The following is a 24,358-nucleotide window of genomic DNA, read 5'->3' as shown; positions in this document are numbered from 1 at the left end:
TCCTGGTTCCATTGATTTGGTCCTGAACAGTGGTAGGATCGTAGCCCTGGTGTAAAAATGTCCTCACAAGATGGTTCAAGTGTTCATCCCTGTTTTTTGGGCTGGAGCAGATACAAATGTATCTGATGGTTTGGTTGTAGATAATGATTTTTTTTATGTGCTTTAGGGTAATATGTAGGGTAATCAATGGGTTTCTGATATAGGGATGTCTGTATCAAGTTGTTTTGAATACTTTTAGTGTCCAGAAAGTTTATTTCCATATGTGCGTAATTCAATGTCAGATTCAATCTCTAAGCTCAGACAAAGACATTTCAGCCTTCTCATTGGCCCACAAGCAAGAAAGGAGGTTACTGATAAAAAAAAAAAAAATCTAGAATATTTGCAATTACGAAAATATATAGCACTATATTCTAAATCTTCGCAAATTCTCGAAGTGGCGATATTCACGATTAAAATTAGCGATTAGAATATTCACAATCAACATTAAATATCAATTCAATATCAGATAGATAGATATAACATAGATAGATATTAGATAGATAGATAAATGCAATTGCAAAAAAGACATCACCACAGTTAGAAAATATTAATATGGGTGTAATCCCTCAAGGATTACTATAAATCCACTATAAATCCCCCAAAAAACTGAAAATGAGGCAGCACTCCAGATATGGTGTGCCATATCTGGAGTGCTGCCTCATTTTCTGGTTTTTAGATAGATAGGTACAGTTGCAAGAAAAAGTATGTGAACCCTTTGGAATGATATGGATTTCTGCTCAAATTGGTTATAAAATGTGATCTGATCTTCATCTAAGTCACAACAATAGACAATCACAGTCTGCATAAACTAATAACACACAAAGAATTAAATGTTACCATGTTTTTATTGAACACACTATGTAAACATTCACAGTGCAGGTGGAAAAAGTATGTAAACCCTTGGATTTATTAACTGGCTGACCCTCCCTTGGTAGCAATAACTTCAACCAAACGTTTCCTGTAGTTGCAGATCAGACATGCACAACGGTCAAGAGTAATTCTTGACCATTCCTCTTTACAGAACTGTTTCAGTTCAACAATATTCTTGGGATGTCTGGTGTGAATCACTTTCTTGAGGTCATGCCACAGCATTTCAATCAGGTTGAGCTCAGGACTCTGACTGGGCCACTCCAGAAGGCATATTTTCTTCTGTTTAAGCCATTCTGTTGTTGATTTACTTCTATGCTTTGGGTTGTTGTCCTGTTGCAACACCCATCTTCTGTTGAGCTTCAGCTGGTGGGCAGATAGCCTTAAGTTCTCCTGCAAAATGTCTTGATAAACTTGGGAATTCATTTTTCCGATGATAGCAATCCGTCCAGGCCCTGATGCAGCAAAGCAGCCCCAAACCATGTTGCCCCCACCACCATACTTCATAGTTGGGATGAGGTTTTGATGTTGGTGTGCTGTGCCTCTTTCTCTCCACACATAGTGTTGTGTGTTTCTTCCAAACAACTAAACTTTGGGTTCATCTGTCCACAGAATATTTTGCCAGTACTGCTGTGGAACATCCAGGTGCTCTTGTGCAAACTGTAAACGTGCAGCAATGTTTCTTTTGGACAGTGGCTTCCTCTGTGGTTTTCTCCCATGAAATCCATTCTTATTTAGTGTTTTACGTATCGTAGATTTGCTAACAGGGATGTTAGCATATGCCAGAGACTTTTGTAAGTCTTTAGCTGACACTCTAGGATTCTGCTTCACCTCATTGAGCAGTCTGCACTGTGCTCTTGCAGTCATCTTTACAGGACTGCCACTCCTAGGGAGAGTAGCAGCAGTGCTGAACTGTCTCCATTTATAGACAATTTGTCTTACCGTGGACTGATGAACAGCAAGGGTTTTGGAGATAATTTTATAACCCTTTCCTGCTTTATGCAAGTTAACAATTCTTAATCGTAGGTCTTCGGAGAGCTCTTTTGTGCGAGGCATCATTCACATCAGGCAATGCTTCTTGTGAAAAGCAAACCCAGAACTGGTGTGTGTTTTTTTATAGGGCAGGGCAGCTGTAACCAACACCTCCAATCTCATCTCATTGATTGGACTCCAGTTGGCTGACACCTCACTCCAATTAGCTCTTGGAGATGTCATTAGTCTAGGGGGTCACATACTTTTTCCACCTGCACTGAGAATGTTTACATGGTGTGTTTAATAAAAACATGGTAACATTTAATTCTTTGTGTGTTATTAGGTTAAGCAGACTGTGATTGTCTATTGTTGTGACTTAGATGAAGATCAGATCACATTTTATGACCAATTTGTGCAGAAATCCATATCATTCCAAAGGGTTCATATACTTTTTCTTGCAACTGTAGATAGATATGCTTGAAGACAATAACCACCAGTTTGGATTAGATTATTACAACCACATATTTCATGACAGTGTTATAAATGTAAGCAGCGGCACTCTTCTCTGACTTTAATTGCTAGAACAGCTTAATTATATGGAAAATGAGCTTCCTTAATAGAGCTCATTAAATGATACATTATGGGTTCAAATGTATACATCGCATAAATGCACACACAGTTTTATGTGTAAAGGAGCAGGAAAACTACTTAAAATGCACCTAAAGCTTCACACACATTTTATTAAAACCTGTTCTAAATTTGATGATTTTTGTAATGTACTTTATTATTATTATTATTTTTACTTTTCCTATGGAAATAGGAGTCTGAACTTCAGGTGCCCATTGCGCTTTAGAATCTGTACTCTGGTGCACTGCTGTGTATAAGAGCAGGGTTGCCAACCGTCTCAAAATTTCTGGACAGTCTGTAAAAATAGGCAACTTTTTTCCTGTGTCTGTGAAAAAGAATATAGATGTGTCTGTGATTTAATTTTTTTTAATTTTTGAGGCTGGTTATACTTGACTAGATTATTTTGGTGGTAATTATTATAATTTTACGTCTCACAGTAAATGCTGGTAATGACTTCTTATCAGTATAATGGGCTACAGACATGTATTGCTTATAATCCGTCATCATTCATTATAGTTTTCCAATTTGTCCATAAAAAATGTTGGAAGTCTGTGATTTTGGGATTGTCCAGAAAAAAGAAAATATGGTATCTGGTTGGCAACCCAGTATGGGGGTATGAATTCCCCTCTGGCCGCACTGAGAACTGTACAGTGCTCGCTCCACACTGCTTTAGCCGATGTGGTCTGCAGGTGATTAGCATAGCAGAGGTTCCGATCACAGACTAAAATATATGTTAGCTTTTTAGTTCAAAAACAGTTGCAGGCCCACGTATTCCAGGCTTCTGAAGAGCAGAGCTGGTACAGGCTGGCACAGCAATTTACCGGCTTGTACAGCCCTCACTGCGGCCAGGGTGGTGTCCATACTCCCATACACAGCAGTGTACCAGAGTACAGATTCTAAAATATAAAAGGCGCCTGAATTTCACTACTTGACTAAGAAAAGTTAAAAACAAACAATTAAAGAGCATAATAAAAAAACATTTCCATCACATTGACAACAGGTTTTAATAAAGTTATTGCAAAGATTTAGGTGCACGTTAAACAGACAGCATCATCAAATGTGAACGTGAAAAAAATAATAATATGAAAATCATTCGAATAAACATCTTTTTTGGCATAATAAATAGTTTATTTTTTTTACAGGCATATATCATAACCTACAGTGCCTACAATGCGTTAATATTATCCATGAACTTTTTTTTCAAAATTTTCATATGATTTTTTAATGGATGGGTTATTAATAAATGGTGTCATACGCCATGCCTTTTTCATATTTCTGTATATTTCCCCCAGGCTGTGCTTTTCATTACAGGAGTTGTCTAAGTTATTTCAAGAACCTGTGCAAAGACACCAACGGGGAGAATTAATCATGTCCCTTGTGTCTAAAAAGTGACGTTGAAAAGACACATATTTTGTGACTTAAAAAAAAAAAAAAAAGTTGCATCTCGGATTTTATACTGCCCTCAAATTTTTCACTAAAGGGGGCGTGACAAGGGTGGAAAAGGGACATGGCCACCCACCCCGACAAATTAATCTTCTTTTACACCAGTTTTTGAGCATAAATGAAGCCAGAAATCTATGGCAGAATTCAGCTGTCATAAATTTCTGTTTAGGAGCACGGACGGCAGAGGAGTCATCTGATTAGACGCATCCTCCGGCGGCACAAGGGATATAAAGACAGGCGCATAAAGCTTCAGTCTTGATAAATCTCACCCCTATATGTGATAAAATAAAAAATTAAGAAATACTCACCAATTAAGGGGCTGTCCCATGACAAACACATATTTCCTTTTAGAAATGAGAGAATCGGTTTCTAAAAGTCATTATTTTTTTATTTTTTTATTTGGATTTGTTTGTATTAGAATTTCTTTAGAAATTCAAAGAGAGTGAGAGAGAGACATAGAGAGTGAGAGAGACAGAGAGCAAAAGAGTTTACCAGGCATTTAAAGTACTTTTCATTCAGAATTGCTCTGTTTCTGAACTGAAACTTATGGTTGATTCAGACAAATCGGATCCTAAACAAATTTTTATAAATTCACTCATCTCTATATCCTATCCATAGCATCGGGGTTAACTGTCTGATTGGCTGTAGTTTGACCTCTGGGATCCAAATTATCATGAGAATGGGAACGCTGTGTTCCCCCTTTTTGAATAGAGTGCTGGTCACATACGGTTGCAAGACAAAGTATGTGAACCCTTTGGAATGATATGGATTTCTGCACAAATTGGTAATAAAATGTGATCTGATCTTCATCTTAGTCACAACAATAGACAATCACAGTCTGCTTAACCTAATAACACACAAATAATTAAATGTTACCATGTATTTATTGAACACACCATGTAAACATTCATAGTGCAGGTGGAAAAAGTATGTGAACCCCTAGACTAATGACAATTCCAAGAGCTAATTGGTGTGAGGTGTCAGCCAACTGGAGTCCAATCAATGAGATGAGATTGGAGGTATTGGTTACAGCTGCCCTGCCCTATAAAAAACACACACCAGTTCTGGGTTTGCTTTTCACAAGAAGCATTGCCCAATGTGAATGATGCCTCGCACAAAAGAGCTCTCAGAAGACCTACGATTAAGAATTGTTAACTTGCATAAAGCTGGAAAGGGTTATAAAAGTATCTCCAAAACCCTTTCTGTTCATCAGTTCACGGTAAGACATATTGTCTATAAATGGAGAAAGTTCAGCACTGCTGCTACTCTCCCTAGGAGTGGCCTTCCTGTAAAGATGTCTGCAAAATTACAGCCCAGACTGCTCAATGAGGTGAAGAAGAATCCTAGAGTGTCAGCTAAAGACTTACAAAAGTCTCTGGCATATGCTAACATCCCTGTTAGTGAATCTACGATACGTAAAACACTAAACAAGAATGGATTTAATGGGAGGATACCACAGAGGAAGCCACTGCTGTCCAAAAAAAAAAACATTACTGCATGTTTACAGTTTGCACAAGAGCACCTGGATGTTCCACAGCAGTACTGGAAAAATATTCTGTGGACAGATAAAACCAAAGTTGAGTTGTTTGAAAGAAACACACAACACTATGTGTGGAGAAAAAGAGGCACAGCACACTAAAATCAAAACCTCATCCCAACTGTTAAGTATGGTGGTGGGGGCATCATGGTCTGGGGCTGCTTTGCTGCATCAGGGCCTGGACGGATTGCCATCATCGAAGGAAAAATGAATTCCCAAGTTTATCAAGACATTTTGCAGGAGAACTTAAGGCCATCTGTCCACCAGCTGAAGCTCAACAGAAGATGGGTGTTGCAACAGGACAACGACCCAAAGCATAGAAGTAATTCAACAACAGAATTGCCTAAACAGAAGAAAATACGCCTTCTGGAGTGGCCCAGTCAGAGTCCTGAGCTCAACCCGATTGAGATGCTGTGGCATGACCTCAAGAAAGCGATTCACACCAGACATCCCAAGAATACTGCTGAACTGAAACGTTTCTGTAAAGAGGAATGGTCAAGAATTGCTCCTGACCGTTGTGCACCTCTGAACTGCAACTATAGGAAAACGTTTGCTTGAAGTTATTACTGCCAAAGGAGGTTCAACCAGTTATTAAATCCAAGGGTTCACATACCTTTTCCATCGGCATTGTGAATGTTTACATGGTGTGTTCAATAAAAACATTTTAACATTTAATTCTTTGTGTGTTATTAGTTTAAACAGACTTTGACTGTCTATTGTTGTGACTTCGACAAAGATCAGATCACATTTTATGACCAATTTGTGAAGAAATCCATATCATTCCAAAGGGCTCACATACTTTTTCTTGCAACTGTATGCGTGCTGCCCTTCTGTTAAGTCTTTGTGACTGTGTTAGACATCCGAGCACTGTATTTGGCCATCTCTGAGAGTCCCATACAATTGAATGTAATTTCCTGTCACCTTTAAATTCCTCTGTGTATATCCAGGGTTGGGCTTGTGGAAACTTCTGTTAAAAAGCTGGAGGCAGATAACACAGAATCATAACACTGATAAAAGATGATGAGAAAGCGGTTCACATCACAGAGCATGCTCATTATACTCTCTCATAAAAGTAAATGGTGCAGATTTACCAATCATGTCTTACTTTATAAGAATCGAGGTCTAAATGTTATACAAATTTACTATTCTGGTGCATTGAGCTTTGTAAATTTGGAATATCATTAATTCCACACCAGATTATGCCAAAATATTGTCTGCACCAAAAACTCAGTGCGCCAAAAAATGTGTCCATGTGCCCAAAAAAATCTGTTTATTCTAAGTTTACACCTCCTATAAGTTGGCTAAATTTTACTCCAAAAATAAAGCAAAATGTGCACATTTTTGGTGCATAGAGCCGCATTTAGTCCATGCCCCTTTCTAGCAAAGTCAAACGTCCTTTCAATGAAGCCACGCCCCGTTGTCGTACGAGGTGTGAAAAGCTTAGAAACATGATGCAAAACATGTATGGCAGTTTTTGAAGCACATTCCAGACACAAAAAAAACTGGCACATTTTAGTAAATCTGCCCCAATGAGGCAGTTCATGGCTTAGATTTCTTAAAAGCAAATCTCTGAAGCAGCTATTGCTGTACCTCAAGATGTCTACCCCAATTAGTGAGAAAAATACTGTAAGGTAATAGATCCTTTGCATACACGCAAACAGAGGACTTGGAAAAACATATCGTATATGGTATGTGAAGTTTTCATGAGTAGCCCACATAATCTATGTAGACACAGTTAATACAAGGCACTTATTAATGTACTGTGATTGTCCATATTGCCTTCTTTGCTGGCTGAATTCATTTTTCTATCTTATTAAGTACTGCTTGTTTCCATCGTTATGACCACCCTGCAATCCATCAGTGGTGGTCATGCTTGCACACTATAGGAAAAATCTCTGGCCTTGCTGGTGGCAGGGACGGTGGGAATGTGCACATTTCTAATAATGAATATACACTCATGTTCTAAATGGAGTGTGACCTTACAAATGCTATGACCTATTCAGTGGAAGTGGGGATTGGGAACCTTTTTTGAGACCACTGGGGTCCCAGCTGTCTTATTATCTATGATGTATGTTCTAGGGAAAATTGGAGGAATTTATTAAGACTGGCATTTCTTACTCCAGTGTTAAATGTATTGTCCCATGACATTTTCTGTAGTTTTCAAACCAGAACCTGGATCTGAATATTTTTGTAATTACATTTAATTACAAATGTAGCTTAGCCACTGAGTTATTCAATAAAATGAAGCTCCACCTGCTGTTTGTTTTTTATTTCTTGGCCCGGATCACTGAAATGGTCGCACATGTTCAGTCTCATCCTTCATCTGCACCCTGATTTGTGATAGAGAGAGCATGGACACGCCCCCTTGACTGCAGCAGAAAAGACACACCCTTGAGCTTTCAACTTGAAATAAATCTAGGAGATCTCTGGATCCATGTGAGGGACAAGATTGGTTCTTTCTTTGATGGAACTAGATTGTCATGTACTATATGATGTCTGATTTTAATGTTTTACATTAGTCATGGAATAACCCTTTTAATATTAATAAACATCACTCGCAAAATGTTAGGTACATTTGGCTTTTGGGTGAAATTCATGGAAAACATAAAAAGTTTCCACTCCAGTGAAATTATATCAGGTAAGTAGGGCATTTAAGTAAAAGGAGCAATGGTGATTTCCTCATCTCAAATTATTGAAACAAAAGCCAACACCAGTGGTAGGCATACCCCAACAAAAAAAGTCAATATCTGAAACACTTGTCATGTGACCTTGAGCATCATTTACAGCTTGACAACGATGTCTCCTGCTGTTCACAAGTCGACTTATTAACTGCTAAAGCATGGAATCCCACTCTTCTTGAAGAGTGGCTCTCAGGTCATTGAGGTTCTGAGGTACTGAGTTATGAGTTATGAACATTTCCAGAGAAAAAAAAAACAGGCTGGTTTTAAGAGCATAAAACGCAAGTGTGTTTGTATAAGTGTGTGACTTTAGATTCAGTGACTTCAGATTCAGGTACTTCAGTGGGGGACTGCAGTAAATAAGTTTCTTATTACTGCATTCTATTGTATTTTTCTCTTTCGTTGTGTAATCCCCATCTAGTATGTGGTCCATTATTGACAGCGCAGACCAGTGCACATCTTGTCTCATGCATGCAGTCCTGGAACAGCCATTCGAGGGTGTATATCATTGTTCAAAATGTGAGCAAATTACCCGTTTGGATTTGCAAATTGAGTATCTAAACGGGCGAGTTTTAACACTGAGAAGCGTTAACAATTTGGAAAAGAGTTTGCTGCTCACTGAGCAAGCATTTTATGGGTTAGTTTTTGGGGGAGGGTGATAGCAAGGATAGCAACAGTTAGAAAGCGGGGTAGAGTGCCAGGGAGGCTAGCCCTGATTTGTCACACCCCGACAAGTTTGCACAGTTGGCAGATAAGGGGGATGTTGGTTCAGGGACAGCACTGCTGCAGCCGGACACTTCCTAACTATGACTGGGCAGTTAATGCATAAGGTTACAGTCTGTTTAGAAAGGATTGTCAAAAACCCCCACAGAAAATCTACTACTAAATAAGATAGACGAGGCGGCAAATCATAATGAGGTGGTAATTATGGGGGACTTCAACTACCCAGATATAGGCTGGGAAGCTGAAAGCTGCACATCTCATAAAGGAAACAGGTTCTTGGCAATAACCAAAGACAATTACCTTTCCCAACTGGTTCAGAAAGGGACGGCCATACTGGACTTAGTATTAACTAATAAACCTGACAGAACTACAGATGTGCAGGTTGGGGGACACCTGGGAAATAGTGACCATATAGTAATAACCTTCCAATTATCCTTCAAACAACCGTTTCTACAGGGAGTTACAAAAATACCAAACTTCTAAAAAGCTAAATTTAGCCAACTAAGAGAGGCCATAGGCATAACTAACTGGGACAAAGTCCTCAAAAATAAAAATTCTGCCACAAAATTAAATATTTTTAAAAGCATCCTAAAGTCTAATTGTGAGAGGTACATACCTTATAGGAATAAAGAGTTAAGGAACAAAAAAAAAAAACAATGTGGATAAGTAGAACTGTAAAGAAAGCAATACATGACAAAAAGAAAGCATTTAAATCACTAAAACATGTAAAAAATGTAAAAAACAAATAAAAGCCGCCAAACTAGAGACCGAGAGATTAATTGCCAAAGAGAGCAAAGCTAACCCTAAAATGTTCTTCAATTATATAAATGGTAAAAGTATAAATCTAAAGGTGTCGGCCCTCTACAGAGCAATGAGGGGGGGGGGGGTTGCAGAGAGCGATGAGGAGAAAGCAAAGCTATAAAATATTTTTTTCTCCACTTATTTACTGAGAAAAATAAACTGTCAGATGAAATGCAGAATGTAAAAGTAAATTCCCCATTAAAAGTGCTCTGTCGGACCCTGGAAGAAGTACAACAGCGACTTAAAAAAATTAAAATAGACAAATCGCAAGGACTAGATGGCGTACCCCCCCGTATCCTAAGATAAATAAGTAATGTCATGGCCAGACCCTTATTTCTGATATTTACAGACTCTATACTGACAGGGAGTGTTCCACAGGATTGGCGCATAGCAAATGTGGTGCCAATATTAAAAATGGTGCAAAAACAAAGCCCAGAAACTATTGGCCGGTAAGTTTAACATCTGTTGTGGGTAAAATGAAGGTTTTCTAAGATATGCTATCTTAAAGTACCTCAATGAAAATAAGCAAATAACACCATATCAGCATGGCTTCATGAGGGATCGGTCATGTCAAACTGATTTTATCAGTTTCTATGAGGAGGTAAGTTCTATACTATACTTCTAGACAGCGGTGAATCAATGAATGTCGTGTATCTGGACTTCTCCAAAGCATTTGACACTGTACAACTTAAAAGGTTAGTATATAAAATGAGAATGCTCAGACTGGGAGAAAACATAGGTAAGTAACTGGCTCAATGATAGAAAACAGAGAATGGTTATTAATAGTACACACTCAGATTGGGTCACTGTCACTAGCTGAGTACCTCAAGGGTCAGTATTGGGCCCTATTTTCAACAATATATTTATTAATGATCTTGTAGAAGGCTTACACAGTAAAATATAAATTTTCGCAGGTGACACTAAACTGTGTAAAGTAATTAACACTGAAGAGGACAGTATACTGCTACAGAGGGATCTGGATAGATTGGAGGCTTGGGCAGAGAAGTGGCAGATGAGGTTTAACAGTGACAAATATAAAGTTATGCACATGAGAAGAAATAATGCAAGTCACCCGTACATACTAAATGGTTTAACACTCGGTAACACTGACATGGAAAATGACCTAGAAATTTTAATAAACAGCAAACTAAGCTGCAAAAACCAGTGTCAGGCAGCTGCTGCCAAGGCCAATAAGATAATGGGTTGCATCAAAAGGGGCAAAGATGCCAGTGATGAGAACATAGTCCTACCACTTTACAAATCGCTAGTCAGACCACACATGGAGTACTGTGTACAGTTCTGGGCTCCTGGGAACAAGGCAGACATAGCAGAGCTGGAGAGGGTTCAGAGGAGGGCAACTAAAGTAATAACTGGAATGGGGCAACTACAGTACCCTGAAAGATTATCAACATTAGGGTTATTCACTTTAGAAAAAAGATGACTGAGGGGAGATCTAATAACTATGTATAAATATAACAGGGGTCAGTACAGAGATCTATCCCATCATCTATTTATCCCCAGGACTGTGACTGTGACGAGGGGACATCCTCTGCGTCTGGAGGAAAGAAGGTTTGTACACAAACATAGAAGAGGATTCTTTACGGTAAGAGCAGTGAGACTATGGAGCTCTCTGCCTGAGGAGGTGGTGATGGTGAGTACAATAAAATAATTCATGAGGGGCCTGGATGAATTTTTGGAGCGTAATAATATTACAGGCTATATCTACTAGAGATCCAGGGAGTTATCTGATTGCCTGATTGGATCCGGGAAGGAATTTGTTCCCCCTTAAGTGGAAATAATTGGCTTCTACCTCACATTTTTTATTATTTTTTTGCTTTCCTCTGGATCAACTTGCAGGATAACAGGCCAAACTGGATGGACAAATGTCTTTTTTTCGGCCTTATATACTATATTACTATATTATTATTCTACAAGATGACTCAGCTGATCCCATAGGTTTTCAATGGGATTCAGGTCTGGAGAAAGTGCAGGCCACTCCATTTGAGGTACCCCAGTCTCCAGAAGCCATTCCCTAATGATGTGACGTTGATGAGTTGGCGCATTGTTGGCAATGAAGATGAAATTAGGCATGTGCTGTTCATGCAGAGGCACATCATGGAGAAAATTTGCCAAAGTTACATGCCAGTTTTGCACAAAAATTATGCCTTTTTACAATTCCCCATTACTCAGGTAAAATTAAAAAAAAGAAACACAGGTGAAATTTAGTGGTAAAAAGCTTATATAGTTGTAATAATTTATGTCCAAAAAACTGGTGTAACTTATAACTGAAATTTTATGCAGTGCAACACAGACAGCACAAGATATAACACGTTTATTAAGAGGCATGTGCCTACTAAATTTGGTGCATCTCTCCCTAGCAAACGTTTTAGTAAGACTGATGCTTGACATGCAAGTCTTTGGTAAATATGCGCCATTGACTGCTATGTTTAAATCTGAAGGTCACCTGTAAGAGGAAAATCCTCACACAACTAAAAACTGCTTAATTTTTCTGGAGGTTATCCTAAGGTCTTCTCATAACACAATATAATTCCCTGCACTACAAGATATGAAAATATGTTTGAGGGGGAGGTGTTGTTAAGAACTTGGTAATTACAATTAATGAAATGATTACTTTTTATTTAGTTTATTATTAATGATATTCATTAAATAATTGTGAGTTTACCAATTACATGTGAACTTAATCAGCCGAATGAAACTTCATTCAATATTCAGCACTAAAATAAATCCAGGAAAACATGAATTAATAATTAATAAGCAAATCAGGTACTTGCAGTGGTAGAAATAACAAACTAGAGAAAAAGTAATGTTTAAATAGTATTTCAAGGGCAGCAAAAGGGAAAGCAATACTCCTAGAAAATGGAACAAAGAGAAAGAAAGAAAGAAAGAAAGAAAGAAGGGAAGGAAGGAGGGATAGAAAAAGGTAAGGGAGAAAGTAGGGGAAGAAGGGGAGGGAGAGAAGGAGGTAAGGGAGAAAGTAGGGAAAGGAGGGGAGGGAGAAAAGGTGGTAAAGGAGGGAAAGGACAAAGGAAGGGGATTAAGGAATGGAGGAGAATAGGTAGACAAGGAAGGAAGGAAGGATAAGAGAATTGGCATTTGTATTATGTATTCTATAAATTCTACTTTTCTACTTTTGACAGTTACACACATGGGAGAAATAGGGACGAAGCATTACTAGAAATGAATAGGTTGTCTACATATCATATGGACATGCTGGTGTTTCTAGGACAGAGACTCAGCTTTGTTCTTGCATTCCATTCTGGCTTATTGGTGGACATTATGAATTAGGAGGTTAACACCCAGGCATCAGATTGTGTGTTTTCATATCCACATATGTAATGGTGGCCCATTGTGTCATGCCATTGTGCCCTTGTTTTGGGGTTTGAATGGGTAGCAAAGAATCCTTCTTGAAATAATTCAATGATATTTTCTATGATTGTCCTAGGAATTTACCTTTTCTGTTCCGTTTCCTCTAACCACTACCTACAGCTTATATGTTTAAAAGGCTCCAATTTGTTTAGTCAAAACATTTTTTATTACTGTAAATGTGAGTACAATTATAGCGATCATCAATGTCTTGTGTGGAATTTTGGAATATTTATTTCTGGATTTTATTTATGCAGCATGACACTTAAACAAATTAGTAATTATGTTCTCTTTTTATAAACATGAAAAGGTACAGTTTTAATCTTTTTTTTTTTATCTTGTCTTCCAAAGGGATACATATAATTTTGTTTTGAAATGTGTTACAACTCTCTACAGCAACATCAGGATTACCTGACATGTGGAATAAAGAAGAGAAGGTGGCCCCATCACATCATATCCTACTAGTAATGAAATCAGATTTACTTGGTATTCTCTTACTTTGGGTCATGTAACTTCTTAGGCCATGTTCACATATCTATTGAACAGTTCTGGCTGACTGTTCCAGAAGAGAACAGCCTGTTGGAGTTCACAGAATCTGGTAATTGTTGGATTCTACAGATCACCGCTGGATCCCTATAGATTATAATGGGATCCTGTGGTTATCCGGCTGCTTTCTAGCATGAGTGTGGTTTCTGCTCTGGCCGCCAGCCGGCTTTTGTGCCGAATCAGGCAGTCGGAACAGCTTGCTGCAGATGTGAACATGTCCTTAGCTAGTGTTCACACATGGGAAGAGTTAGCAGTCATCTCATTATCATCCTTGGGTGACATTATCATAAATGGATGCAACTTTATTTTAAAATTGGAAGCAAAAGAAACAGGGTCCCACCATTGACCAAAGATGATAGGGACAGTTCAGCTCCTTTCTCCTCTCCTTTCCTGAATAGGGACAATTGCACAGACCATGCCCACAACATGCGAGGGACAGGTACCTTGGATAGATAGATGTATGGCGAGGATGCCCGTGTTGCAGACCACAGATAGCAGTCGGCAAAATATGACCACTGGCCATGTGAACTCCCTATTGCGGTGTTGACTCATTCACTTGAATGGGTCTGCAAGATATGGTGAAAGATAGGACATGTCCTATGTTTTTCAGTGTGGAGGCATGAACCAAAAAGCCCACAGAAGGGCTTCCAAGTGTTTCTGTGAGCTTCCGATCCGTGCCTTCACATTTCCTTTCTTTTGCTATGTCTTGCGGATTGGGGACCCATTTAAATCAAAACAACACAGTACGGAGTTCACACGCAACACGTGCAGTCGTTTGAATGGGTCCTTAAATAGATTGTCCAGGACCAGCATATTGGTGGCCTATCCCTAGAACAGGATATTAACATTAGATTATTGGTGGTCCAACACTCAGCATTCCCGATAGAAAGGGTCACAGTGCTCATGCAAGAGCTGCATCCTTCTTTACCATGGTCCACCAACTCGCTTGCTGTTTACTTAGTTATTTGAATGGGATGAAGCTGCAGTGCTCTCCAGGCTACTACTGTATGTACAGAAGGCATGTAGGTGGACCCATGTGAAAAAAAAAGAGGGCATCAAGCTCACGTGATTGCTGAATCCCCTTCCAACAGTAGATCACTGGGGGTGCTAGAGGTGAACAGCCACCAATTTGATATTAATGGTCATCCATTTTCTAATCCTGAAGAAAACCCTTTAAGCCATCAGACCACCAACTCGCTTGCTGTTTACTTAGTTATTTGAATGGGATGAAGCTGCAGTGCTCTCCAGGCTACTACTATAAGTACAGAAGGCATGTAGATGGACCCATGTGAAAAAATAAGTGGGCACCAAGCTTACGTGATTGCTGAATCCCCTTTCAACAGTATTACACTGGGGGTGCAAGAGGTGAACAGCCACCAATCTGATATTAATGGTCATCCATTTTCTGATCCTGAAGAAAACCCTTTAAGCCATCAGATCTGTAGGCATTAGCTGATGGACAGGCGACCAGAATTTAAAAATGGGGGTGTTCTGGTGAGACAATCACTTTAAAGACTTCAGTCGGACGAACTTCAGTCCCGTAGAAAATCATAGATAACTCCTAGAGATGTCATGATTTTGCTAAAGAATAATTTCTGATGCATCTACCATACACGTCTCTCTCCATAGTCACTCCACTCTGCTATATCTCCCAAACTCATCAGTATGCATTGCTAATGTCTTCTCCATTACATTATGTTACATGTTTTCAGAAAAGATTTGCAAAAGTAAAATCCTAATTTATGGCACATTTCATGGCAAAAATTCGATTTTTATTTCCTTCTGTCTCTTACCGGTCCTGCGTGATACAGCCAACGCTCTCAGACGGTTCCGCTTTCCAAGCAATATTAACTCACTCTCCAGTCTGTTTATTATGCCTTTAATGTTACAGAAAATATTTATCACCCACTTCTAGAATTTTAAAAGATTTACAGCAAGAGTGTTTGATTAAGTGAGATAGGAGAGGCTGTTGAATTCAGCTGCATAATGAAAATCTATCGGCAATCTGAAAGGCAGCAAATTGTATGATTAAGCAATTTTGATTTCTATCGGACTGCGCTCGCTTAGACGTCGCTGGATGGGAGACGTTATTTGTTCTGCAGAAGTACATTGTGCAGCATTTCATAAAACACAAAAGAGATCCTAGGAATTGTTCTAACCTATACTACTTTAGTCATTGGGCGATCAATACTGTTATTTGGTGCGGTTATGAGATGTAACAAAACACCAACAGCCTTTATTAGAGTGTCCTTCTAAAAGAATGAAAGGGGAGGGCTTACATAAAAAAATTTAAGTTTACTTCCATAAATCCAGGCGTATATACACAAAATAGAGGGGGAAGATTTACTATTTAACGCCTTCTCAACCACCATACAAATACATACGTTGCAGGATGAGTATTTAAATCGTGAGCGGAATGGGCACCATAGCCAGAAGGCTTCTTATGTTTTAAACAGCCGGCACCTGGGGCTAACGTATGCGATTGACGATAATGTCAATCGCACACATTTAACCACTGAGATGCCATAGACAAATGAAAAACTGTAAAAAAAAAAAAATGTATGAAAAAAATTATTTACAAATTTCTTTTAAAAAAAAGGCCAAGGTTGCCTCTTCGAGTGGGACCTACTTTAATTTGGCACATCACCACATGGTGACCACTGATGTTGCCGCACTGCACCATTAGGCGCCGGAATTCAGCAACTAGACAAAGCCACCCATGGGTCCCACCAACATGGGAAATGGGTCCCACCAACATGCCAGCACAGCACCACAGCAACAATGGTAACCACACAGTACCATGTGAACAAAACCACTGGCACAGTGCTGCAGCGTTAGTGATCGCCACACCATATTTGAGTCCCACTCGAGGAGGCAACCTTAGCATGGTGAGTGGGCTTATGCATTTTGATCAAAACATATATCAATGCCTCAAGTACAGTATGTATATCAGGGGACTGTACACTATTTATTATGCTGAAAAGCAATATTAATTGTGTTGAGAAGCAGTTATAGATCAATACATGGGATATGGATGTGCGGTCCACATTTTTCTAATTTTTTTTTTATTGGTGTCTTTTTTTCTCCCATGGTATCAGCACTCCTCCTATTCGGCCCAAGTGATTTTAATTAGCATGAGACGGCATAAGAGTTAATACCTTCCTACCAGTTCACAGTTGGAGTTCCTGAGAGCACATGGAAAGGTGAGCTTTTGACATCTGTTCACATGGTGCGATACTGCGTACCTGCCATTGTTGCTGTGGTGCTGTGCCGACATGTTGGTGGCACCCAGTGCCATGGTGGCTTTGTCTAGCAGCAGGGGTGCTGTTTGACTGCTGGGTCCCACTGCTTGCTTAAGCCGTGCTGCAGCGTCGGTGGTCACCGTGTAGTGCAGCGCCAAATTAGATTAGGTCCCCTCGAGTAAGGGGACTAAAGATTACAGTAAAAATCAAAGTAATAAAATATCAAATCACCCCCTTTCTTAATCATACATATAAAAATAAACAATAAATAAATGTAAAGGGTTTCAGTCACCTGAAAAATGGGTATTAAGCTGGCTGACATTAGCGACGTGCTAATGTTAGCTGAACATAACTATATTAGTGTCACCTCACTGCCCGCCACCGTTATTGAGAAAAAAAAACTTTTACAATATGCTAATTAGCCTCTAGGAGCAGGGGGGTTTTCCCCCTGCTCCTAGCGGCTCCATTCTCCCACCTCTGACCACGCCTTGCTACACTAGATTGACAGGGACAGGCAGCGTCTACCTCCTCCTGCTGGCCCTGTGCGCTGGGGATATCTTGCAACGTTCAGTATTCGGTGCAGGCGCAGTGAGGAAGCTGGCTGCCGGCGAGTGCCCTTTACTTACTGCGCCTGCACCGTATACTGAACAGGACGGCACAGGCATGAGATTTACACGGCAGACAGGGCCGGAGATAGGAGACAAACGCTTCCTGGCCCTGTCAATCTAGTGTGGGAAAACGGAGCCTCTAGGAGCAGGTGCAATGCCCCCCCCCCCCCCGCTCCTAGAGGCTAATTAGCATATTATAAAAGTTTGTTTTTCTGAATAACGGCATCAAGCAGTGAAATGGCACTAATATAGTTATGTTCAGCTGACATAAGCACATCGCTAATGTCAGCCATCTTAATACCCATTTTTCAGGTGACAGAAACCCTAAATAACAGGTCTGTACTATTTAAATTATTTTGCACAGTGTATGCTGTAACAACACAAATTCCATGATTTGCAATTTTTTTGGTCACCATGTTATCCTACCAAAAATTTAATAACAAGTTACCAAAAAGGTACTACTAAAAACCACAGTCTCCCCCCTAAAAAAACGAGTCCTCACAAAGCTCTAAAGACAGCAATATTTAAAAAAAAGTTATGGCTGTCTTGCAAACTTTAAACAAATTTAACGTTTTTAGTTTTGTAATGTCAGTTTTGTAATGTCATTTTTAGCACACAGTGAACTTGTACTGATTCTTAGTAGTATTGATCGAGCATGCTCTGCCGAACACCAGTCCGACTCGACCGAATACCGCTTGTGCTTGAGCGCGATGCTCGAGTCTCCTCCCCGCACATTTGTTGGCTGCTACGCAGCCAATATATGAGCAGGTAAGTACTGCCACTCACTGTAATGCCATAGCCATGTTGACTGGCATTACAGTGATTGGCTGGCCGGAACGCGTCATCGGGTGCTATAAAGTACTCGATGATACGTGGTTCGGCTCAGTCTTAGTCAGGGAGGGCTGTGCTGTAGAAGGAACAGATAGTGTAGGGAATTGATTTACATTTTTTTTTTTGTCCTTTTAAGAACAATTGTTGTGTCTGGCAGCAATATATATTTTTAGCGCAAACTGTTCAAAATTGCGTGCGATTAGAGACCCAAAAGTCAGTTTAAGGACTATTGTTGTATCTGGAAGCAATATATATTATTAGCGCAACCTGCGCTAAATAGCTTGCAATTGTTTGTCCGCTGCAGACAGCGACATTATCTGCGCTACATCTCCTGTCTAACGTGTACACAGCCTAAAAATATATGGTACATCCAGTGTATTTTTTTCGTAGATGGTGTCCGTCAGGGACAGTTAAATTACATGCGCTACATCTCCTGTATTAATTTTGCGCATCCCAAATAGCTCTGGCATTTCCTGTAATTTTTTATTAGCTGCTGGTGACAGCAGCGAAATTACCTGCGCTACATCTCCTGTATAACGTTTGCACATTCTAAACATATCTGTGACATCCAGTGTAGTATTTCTGTAGACGGTGTCCGCTGTGGACAGTTACATTACCTATGCTACATCTTCTGTATAATGTTTGCGCATCCCAAATAGCTGTGGCATTCCCTGTAATTTTTTATTAGCCGCTGGTGACAGCAGCGACATTACCTGCGCTACATTACCTGCGCTACATCTCCTGTTTAATGTGTGCGCATACAAAAAATATCTTCGACATCCAGTGTACTATTTCTGTAGACGGTGTCCACTGTGGACAGTTACATTACCTGCGCTACATCTCCTGTATAACGTTTGCGCATCCCACATAGCTTTGGCATTCCCTGTAATATTTTATTAGCCGCAGGTTACAGCAGCAACATTACCTGCTCTACATCTCCTGTATAACGTTTGCGCATCGTAAATATCAGTGACATTCAGTATAATTTATTTGTGCATACACTTATAAAACCTGCACTAGAGTACATGTGACATACTTGCAAGCATATATACCATTTAATATGCAGAAGGCTAACAGTAAGGGATGGGGAAGTGGCCGTGCTGCTGATGGTGCATGCTGAGGCCATGGTCCTGGGCGTTGTAAAACTGTGCCTGCTGCCAGAGCACAAGAAACACACTCATCCACGATACCTAGCTTCATGTCCCAGTTTGCAGGGTGGCGCAGGACACCACTCTCGAAGTCACACCAGTGCGACCAGCTGGTTGGATGGATTGCAGCAGATAATGCTTCCAGTCGGTTAAGCACTTCTACCAAGTCCAGTCTCAGTAGCCAAGAGTCTGGTCAACAGAAACCTCACCCTGATCTTGCTTCCTCCCACCATGGAGAGTTTTGGCAAACAAGTGAACACACACTTGGATATTCCGAGGAGCTATTTTCATCGCCATTCCTTAATTTGGACCTATCGCCAAGCCCGCTTGAAGAGGGACAAGAGGAGATCGTGTTAACCGATGCCCAAACTCTTGAGCATCCACCGTCACAAGAAGATGACGGTGGGGAACGGCAATTAGCTTTTCACGATGTGGATGATGATGATAAGACCCAGTTGCCAATAAGTTAACGGCAATTAGTGTCTCAAGAGGTTGATGATTAGTGTTGATCTTGAATATTCTAATCGCGAATTTTTATCGTGAATATTGTCACTTCGAGAATTCACGAATGTCTAGAATATAGTACTATATCTTCGGAATCGCAAATATTCTAGATTTTTTTTTCATCAGTACCCATGATCCCTCACTGCTTCTTGCTTGTGCGCCAATGAGAAGGCTGCAATATCGTTGACTCTAGGAGCAGTGTTGATTGCAAATTTTTGTATCGCATATTTTTTATTGCAAATTTTCTAATTGGCGATTTTCACAATCAAGAAAATAATGACGAGATCAAAAATTTGCGAATATATTACGAATATTCGCCCACATATTCACAAAATATTGCAAATTTCAATATTGCCCCTGCCGCTCATAACTGTTGATGATGAGGATGAGACACAGTTGTCAATAACTGAGGCTGTTGTTAGGTCAACAAGTCAGGAGGATGACCAGAGTGAGGAAGTGGAAGAGGAGGTGGTGGACGATGAAATAACTGCCCAACCTGGGAAGGTGGCAAGCTGAGCAAGGACAGCAGTACAGAGGGGGAGAGATCTGCAGCACCACAACAGGCTAGAAGAGGCAGTGGGGTGGCAAAAGGGAGAAGGTGAGCCACACCAAACAGACCCAAAATTGTTACCCAGAGCGCACCCTTGCGACAATCTCCCTTGAAAAGGTGTTCAGTCTGGCGCTTTTTTTGAGGAAAGTGCGGACGATAAAAGAATTGTCACTTGCAACCTGTGCTGGACTAAAAAAGCAGGGGCGTGAACACTAGAAACATCACAAACACCAGCATGATACGCCACTGTCACGATCTGTGTGGGGGAAAAACTCCACACTAAATACAGGAGGGAAGGGGAACAGTAACTTGGCCTGGAAACTAGGGAGGAAACAGGTCACCTCCTAAACAACTCTAATATGGGCCCTAACTACCTATCACTATAAATAGACCTTGAAGGTAGAAATATGCATATACTGTATACCTAGGCCCTTATATCCCTAAAAGGGCCCTGCAATGAGGTTAGGACCAGAGACAACCCATTCCTCCCCAGATGGACGAATGGAAGTGTCTGTCTCAGGCCCAGATACAAACAAGGAATCCAAGCACAAAACAATAAGAGAAGACAAGACTTATCTGAAAGTAGAAAACTGGCAACTTCAGAAGCATCACAGAGTACAACCGACCAGGCAGTTAGAAGGCAGGAAGAAAATCTATACTCCGCACCTCCAAGAGTGAGAAGCGGCTACTTATGGGAAATGTAATTTACCAACAAGCAACACCTGAATAAAGAGGTGTGGCATTCACCAAAACACAGACACAATAAGATCCACAGTGAACTTATCAATTAACTGACGAGTTGCCAGTCTCTCCGATCTCCTAGTACCTGCCACGGGAACATCCGTGACAGCCACATGGCACCAAAGCACCCTAATAGGTGGACTGAACGCCTGGCTCCACAATCAGTGTTTGCGGGTCACACCACTGCCTCCTCTTCCCTTGTGTTACGTGCTGGCCAATCCCCTGTCCATAACGCAGGCCTGGATACCTCGGGCTCTGCACCTGGACTTTCGCAAGCACCATCAGCTAGCACATCCACTTCTGTGTCCCAGAGAAGCTTACAGATGTCCATACCCGAGGCCTTAGAATGAAAGCGCAAATACCCAGCCAGCCACCCACAGGCCATAGCATTAAATGTGCCGCTTTTCAAATAGCTGGCCCTGGAAATGTTGCCATTTAGGCTTGTGCACACTGAGGCTTTCCGCAGCCTGATGGCGGCGGCCGTCCCTTGTTACTCAGTCCCCAGCTGCCACTATTTTTCAGGTGTGCTGTCCCTGTCTTACACCAGCATGCGTCCCGTAGCATCACCCGTGCCCTGATCAACGCAGTTATCGGGAAGGTCCATTTAATGACTGACACATAGACAAGTGCTTGTGGCCAGGGATGCTACATTTCCATGATGGCACACTGGGTGAACGTTGTGGAGGCCGCGAGTGAGTCATGCCCTCGGATGGCACAGGTGCTAATAACGCCAAGGATTGCGGGCCCTACTTCCATCAGGATTTCCGCCACCACCTACATTAATGGCTGAACCCCCCCCCCCCTTCTCCTCCACCTCCTCCTCCACTTCCACCTCTGAATTCTCATCTTGCAGCACCAATCAGCCATCAGTCAGTAGCTGGAAGCAGTGTAGCACTGCAGTGGTGTAGCGGCAACACTCCGTGCTGAAACTAATATGTTTAGGTGAAAAACAGCACATCGCCGCAGAGCTGTGGCAGGGTAAAAGGGACCAGGCTGAGCTGTGGCTCTCGGCTCTCAACCTAGTGCCAGGTATGGTTGTTTCTGATATTGGCCGTAACTTGGTGGCGGCTTTGGAGCTCAGCAAGCTCAAACACATACCATGCCTAGCCCACTTGTTCATCGGTTTCTCAAACTCTACCCCTCTTTACCTGAGCTACTGGTGAAGGTGTGCCACGTGTGTGACCATTTCTGAAAGTCATCTACATCTGCCGCCGGTCTGGAACTCCACATTCCACATGTTGGCCAGGCTTTGTGAGCAGCAGAGGGCAGAAGTGGAATGAGGGCAGAAGTGGAATACCAGCTACAACATTGTCGTCGCCTTTCCAGTCAGCTTCCGCTCTTCACAAGCGACGAGTGGGCATGGATGTCTGACCTCCGTGAGCTTTTACACAACTTTAAGGAATAAACACAGATGGTGAGCGGCGATGCCGCTATTATCAGCGTAACCATCCCACTTTTGTGTCTACTGAAAAGCTTGCTGCTCACAATGAAGGAAGACGTTTTGCATGTGGAAGAGGAGGAAATAGCGGAATACAGTACACAGGGTGATAGCCAGACCACCCTCCGTTCATATACTCAGCGCGAATTGGATGATGATAAGGAGGACGAGCAGGAGACGGTTGCCTCCGCTACAGAGAATAGTACCCACAGCAGGTTTATTCAATCTGTTCAGAGTGGATGGGCTGAAGAGGAGGAAGAGGATGAGGAAATTGAAAGTCATCCTCCAGATGAGGACAGCAAAGCCTTGTCTGTTGGGACTCTGGCACACATGGCTGACTTCATGTATGCTGCCTTTCCCGTGACGTGACCCTCGCATTATACACATTTTGGCCAACACCGATTACTGGTTGTTCACCCTTCTCGACCCCTGCTACAAAGAGTACTTCTCATCTCTCATTTCTGTGGTGGAGAGGACTAGCAAAATGGTGCAATACCAGAAGGTCCTTGTGGAAAAATTGCTCCAAAAATTTCCTGGGCAACCGAGCATGGGAGACGAGGGGAACACACAGCAGTTCCAAAATAGGCAAGGCAATACTCTCCAAGGCCTGGGACAGTTTCATGACACCCCACCAGCAATTTCACCCTGATGCACGGCCTAGTGCCACAAGGAGAGAAAAGTTTTGGAAGATGGTGAAGGAGTACGTAGCAGACCGTGTCAGCATTATCAATGATCCCTGTGTGCCTTACAACTATTAGGTGTTTAAGCTGGACATGTAGCAAGAACTGGCACTCTACGCCTTGGAGGTGCTGGCCTGCCCTGCCGCCAGCGGTTTGTCAGTGGGTATTTAGTGCTGCTGGGGGCATAATAACTGATAAGCGCATCCGACTGTCAACTGAAAATGCTAACAGGTTGACTCTTATCAAAATGAACAAGGCCTGGATTGCCCCTGATTTCTCTGCTCCACCTGAGGAAAGCCGCTGAACATAAAGGCACTTTAAATGTGTTGTTTATAATGTACTGAATACACTTTATTCCCATGCACCCCTTCTTCCACAAAAAGGGTATATGGTTCAATCTTCCTTTTCTCGTACTCCTCCTCCATCATATCAACATGCTTATTAGGCTGCCCTCACTCCTAATGTTTTAGAGGGTCAGTTTAGCAGCAGGCCCTTAACCATAATTATTTTGATGGTCAGCTCAGCAGCAGGCCCTCAACCATAGTTTTTTCGATGGTCAGCTCAGCAGCAGGCCCTCAACCATAAGTTTTTCAATGGTCAGCTTAGCAGCAGGCAATCAACCATAATTTTTTCCATGGTCAGATCAGCAGCAGGCCCTTGCTCCTAATGTTTTAAAGCGTCAGCTCACCAGCAGGCCCGCAACCATAATTTTTTTCATGGTCAGCTCAGCAGCAGGCCCTCAACCATAATTTTTTTAATGATCAGCTCACCAGAATTCCCTCAACCATAATTTTTTCGATGTTCAGCTCAGCAGCAGGCCCTCAACCACAATTTTTTTAATGTTCAGCTCAGCAGCAGGCTCTCAACCATAATTTTTTCGATGTTCAGCTCAGCAGCAGGCCCTCAACCATATTTTTTTCATTGGTCAGCTCAGGAGCAGGCCCTCAACCATAATTTTTTCCATAGTCAGATCAGTAGCAGGCCCTCGCCCCCTAATGT

Source organism: Bufo gargarizans, chromosome 10 (assembly GCF_014858855.1).
Source record: "Bufo gargarizans isolate SCDJY-AF-19 chromosome 10, ASM1485885v1, whole genome shotgun sequence".
Classification (NCBI taxonomy): domain Eukaryota; kingdom Metazoa; phylum Chordata; class Amphibia; order Anura; family Bufonidae; genus Bufo; species Bufo gargarizans.
This window is presented reverse-complemented; position numbering follows the sequence as displayed.